This window comes from Pholcus phalangioides, unplaced genomic scaffold (genome assembly GCF_987345545.1).
Source record: "Pholcus phalangioides strain wild (caught in Gottingen) unplaced genomic scaffold, Ppha-v1.0 ptg000015l_1, whole genome shotgun sequence".
Taxonomy (NCBI): domain Eukaryota; kingdom Metazoa; phylum Arthropoda; class Arachnida; order Araneae; family Pholcidae; genus Pholcus; species Pholcus phalangioides.
This window is the reverse complement of record NW_028301608.1, coordinates 29,124,122-29,129,505: the sequence shown is the minus strand read 5'-3', so window position 1 is coordinate 29,129,505 and position 5,384 is coordinate 29,124,122.

The window sequence follows — 5,384 nt, the reverse complement described above, 5'->3', positions numbered from 1 at the left end:
AATAATGCCAGATTCACACACAGAATCAGCACTCAAAATTACCCTGAAATCACTAAAAAGTTTTTTTCAATAAAAGTAGTGTTGAGCAGTCTACGTGTCAAAGCACTCGAAATTTCTGCCTGAAAAGCAATCTGGTTATAATGCGTCCCAAACGGAATTCATGGTTCTGTAAGTCTAGAGCCGCCCTTAGAGGTGTGCGATTGCACCGGGCCCCGCACTCACGGTAACTTATTGGAGGCTTCCATCAATTCTTAAATTATTTCTTGCATTAATTCCGAATTTTCATCAATTCTAGAATTTTTTCTTCCGTTCATTCTAAAAAAATCAATTCTGTTATTATGGTTTATAAACGGTGTGATAAGTTTCACTTGATTCCAAATTGGAAAAACTTAATTCCTTCACGATGAATTCACGTGAATTCAATCTAAAACCTTCGATATCTAACACACAAGACATGACGATTCAAAAAGGAAAATACTTTACTTACAGGTAATGCTAGCTGTGGAGTGTAGAGACTGAGAGTATTCAAACAGGCGAAACGTTGAGTAAAATGAAGTGGTTGCAGTGCAACAGCGGCGCGTTTAAATAAATATGTGACGAGTTACACCAAGTTGGCGTTTACCGCTTGCATGAAATTGTTTCTCAAAAATCAAAGTCTACGTTGTTGGGAGCGGTGCATTGGCTAGGGTGATAAGAGGATTGAGGGAGCGGATGTGAGGCGCGTGAGGGGGCGGATGTGAGGTGCGTGGGGGGGCGGATGTGAGGTGTGTGAGGGAGCGGATGTGAGGCGCGTGAGGGGGCGGATGTGAGGTGCGTGAGGGAGCCGGATGTGAGGCGCGCGCCTCCGCGCCTCCCCCTGTGTTTGAACTGTCCTTTTTATACTACTGACCAAAGTGATAGAAAACTGGTTCCAAAATTTTTTACGTCACGGGGCACTTTTCAGAATTGTTATCATTGAGCACTAATTTTGACAGCATTTACAGGTTGGTGCCATGTATAAAATACAGTAATTATGATAAATCTGGTGATTATGCATAATCGCCGGTTATTATGCACAATAATTTCATCCGTTTTGATCAGTGATTATCCATAGTAATCGATATAAATCCGGCGATTATGCGTAATTACAGATTTATGCCATTTTGTTTACAGTAACATATTCCACGAAAAACGTCCGAAAGCGATAAAATGTTGTTGTCCGTATCCGATTTGAAATTCCAAAAAGAAATTACCCGGTTAAATTCAGTTGTGATTTATTTTGACGAATGAATTTTAATTTGACGAAAATGTGACATTTTATATCGTCCATCCACAGATCCCTTGTCAAGAAAGCCAAAGGAAAAGTTTACAGAAAAAAAATTAAGAAAAATTATATTAAATTGTAATCGTATAAATTGAATATTTTATACCACCCCTATAAACAGATCCCTTTTTTAGAGAGCCAGACGTTTCCCGGAAAAATCGAAGAAAACTGTTTGAAAATTTAATTTGACGACACCGTCCCTCAAGGGATTCCATCTCAAGAGAGCGAAACGGAAATGTTTCCGGGAAAAAATGACGAAAATTCTGTGAAATTTTAATTCGATGAAATTGTAATATTTTATACCGCCCCTCGTCAGATCCTTTTCCACGAGAGCGAAAGGAAAACGTTTGAAATTGAAAACTGTGCGAAAGTTTAATTTGACGACACCGCCCTTCAAGGGATCCCTTCTCAAGAGAGCGAAACGGAAATGTTTCCGGGAAAAAATGACGAAAATTCTGTGAAATTTTAATTCGATGAAATTGTAATATTTTATACCGCCCCTCGTCAGATCCTTTTCCACGAGAGCGAAAGGGAAACGTTTCCGGGAATAAATGACGAAAATTCAACGAAATTTTAATTCGATGAAATTGTAATATTTTATACCGCCCCTCAACAGATCCTTTTTCACGAGAGCGAAAGGGAAACGTTTCCGGGAAAAAATGACGAAAATTCTGTGAAATTTTAATTCGATGAAATTGTAATATTTTATACCGCCCCTCAACAGATCCTTTTTCACGAGAGCGAAAGGGGAACGTTTCCGGGAAAAAATGACGAAAATTCTGTGAAATTTTAATGCGATGAAATTGTAATATTTTATACCGCCCCTCAACAGATCCTTTTTCACGAGAGCGAAAGGGGAACGTTTCCGGGAAAAAATGGCGAAAATTCTGTGAAATTTTAATGCGATGAAATTGTAATATTTTATACCGCCCCTCAACAGATCCTTTTTCACGAGAGCGAAAGGGGAAACGTTTCCGGGAAAAATTTTAATTTTATTTAATATTTTATACCGCCCCTAAAGAGATTTGTTGGAAGAAGATATTTCATACTTTGCCTGGATTGTGTTTAGGCATTCTATAGAATGACTAGTCATTCTATAGAATGCCTAGGCAAAGTATAGAATAAAACCGGTATTTCATACTTTGCCTGAAACGACCAGGCATTGTATAGAATGCCTGGATTTCATACTTTGCCGGTAACATATATATATATATATATATATATATATATCATTATCAGCAAATAATTTAAATCGCATACATTGTATTTTCCCACGTATAATCAGCATATGTGATTTCCATTGCTTTGAAGAAAAAAAAATATTTATCCGCATATATACCAATTTCATTAATCATGTATGAAATGAAGAAAAAACAAGGACGGTTTTTCTTCTCGCAACTGTGTAAAATTTATATTTTAAAAAATAGTAATAAATTTGTAAATTTTTTAAAAAATAATTTTTATCTGAATATTTTTAAAATTATGATTGTTTTGTACTTGAAATCACAATTTTGTGAACACTAATAAGATAAACATATTAAAATTAAAAAGTTCAAAATTCAGTAAATTTGATTTCCAAAAAAATAATAATTTTAGTACTAATAGTAATTCCTCGTGATGGACATTGAATATTAAATTACTAAACATTAATTGCTATATTTCCTGTTATTAGTCAAATAAGTTAATATCTCAGACTGACTTTTTTGTAATTATATTTGTTGAAACGAATTTGCATGCAACCACACACACCCACACAACACAGTAAACATTTCATCACTTCTTAAGATACTATTTTTTATGCAATCCTACACACAAGATGTGTCCCTCCTCCCCAATGTATAAAATGCTACAACCAACAGCTTTCTTTCGAGTATACACACTTATTAAGAAAAGTATGAAAGTGCAAAAACTGTTCCAACATGTGTACTAGTCTTTTTGATTAGCTTACATAAAAAGTTAAGGGGTCTCACTACTCTCTCGACTTGAAAAGTCAAATTTTCAAAAATGACTACAAAAAATATTTCATTCAATTGCAAATAAAATACTAAAAATTTCGTGTCAATCGGTTAATTTGGAATTCACGACCTCTCACGAAAATTAATAAGCGCACTCGTCCGAAATTCAAGAAGGCGTGGGCTCGATTCCCCGTAGAGACAAAATAATTTTTCTTTCTAAAATTCATCATCTGCACACATTGGCATACGCGGAAAGGGGGGTCTAACCTCTCCCCCTGAGCCGGGAGTATAGTGTTATTTTTCAGGAAAAAATCCAACCCCCTCCTTTATGAAAATCCTGCGTACGCCTATATCTCTCATAACAACCAGAGAGTTTTCTGTAAATCTTACATAACATTTTCAATTGGAATAAATCTTAATCTTTTTAGAAATACTTGCCTTAAATTTTGATATAAAAGTCTGAATTAATTTTAAACAGTCAGCACGTGTCAAATATTCTCCACCTGTTATCGTTATTACGTAAGGAGAAAAATTTATACAATGAAACCGATGGCAAAATTATCAAGGGAATGCTTCAAACAAATTATCAAAACTCGGCGTATAATAATTAACAAAAAAATTCTCTTTTTCAATCCCTCTCTCTCACCTTCATTTCAATAATAATTCCCAAAAACACGCTTAACTTTCTTAGTATACCTCGTACATAATTGGTCAATGAAAAAACTTTTTTTTTCAAAAAAAGAAAAATGTGTGTGTGGAGAAAATCATCCATTACCACGACCGCTTTCTCTATAATTCAGTACACCTTATGAAATCTGATAAACCGCTTTATGCCACGGGATAGGAGGATGACGAAGATAAGGGACACCAGATGGCGCTGTGATCTTTTCTGTTTTTAGGGATCTTTCCCGAATTAATTTTTTTTATGTCTAAGAGGGATCTTTCTTAAATTAAACTTTTTTTTATGTCAGTAGAGGGATCTTTCTTAAATTAACCTATTTTATGTCCTAAAAAGTTTTCAAAGTCCCTAGAAGTTTCCAACGCTAAGAGGCAATTATCGTTTTTTAACTTTCCCGTCGGGCTTTTTGAAATAAAAAATTTTTTCACCCACTGCGATGCAAGTCGTTCTTACTTTTTTTTTATGTCTAACCTTTCCTAAATTAAACTTTTTTGTATCAGTTTTTCAATCTCAACAATGGCGTCACCCTCTGTATACCGGGGCTCATGGCCCCCACATCCGGAAGCAGGGCCCCTAGCCTGGGATCTTTTACGGGCCCCCTGACCAGACTTTCACGGGGCCTCCTTTATGATGAATTTATAGCGTGAAAAAACAAAAAAATTATTAAAATCCTCCCGGGCCCCAGGGCTAGAGCCTTGTCAGCCCACCCCTTGTGGGGGCCATGCCGGGGCTAACGAGAAAGAGATATATGTCAGATCGTCAATTAGAGCTTAAACGCTATGCAGATGGGGAAAGATGGGAATCCGAATATAATGACGAACGGTATTTTGAAAGCAATCACCATCAGCTCCTGCCTTCTTTCTAGAAATCGTTGTGTTTGCACTATGAGAAAAGGGTAGAGCTAAAGGAATCATTGTTCATCAAAGAAACTGGACAAACGCCTTTGTTCCAGTTTGTGTGTCCTAAGCATCCTTTTCTTATAATTATTACTGTAAAAAAAAGTGGAACTTCTACTTTCCTTTTTCTCTTTCTATGCATTTCCTTCATAACTTTTGGTAATTGAAGCTCTCCGTCTTTTTATATGTTAAACGAGCAGTCCAATAGTGAATTCGGCGCCCCCTTTGGTCCAGGGCCCGGGACACGAGACCCGCCTGCCCCCCCCCCCCAGTTGCTGCCCTGTAAGAGCATCATCATCATGGGCCCCTGGGTCAATTACGGTTTTTCTGAGGCCCCACCTGTTAAATTATAGTACATTTAATGAGATCTCATTTTTATGAGGGCCCCCCCCCCCCTATTCTTGAGGTCCTCGGGCCGTGCCCGGTTGGGCCCATGCATTAAGAGGCACTGTTGGAGGGAACCCTAGAAAAAGACCAACAGTGCAAACAAAATTAGAATTCAGTTTTTTTAACATGTATCTTAACTTTCACTTATGCTGCCATCTGTTGAT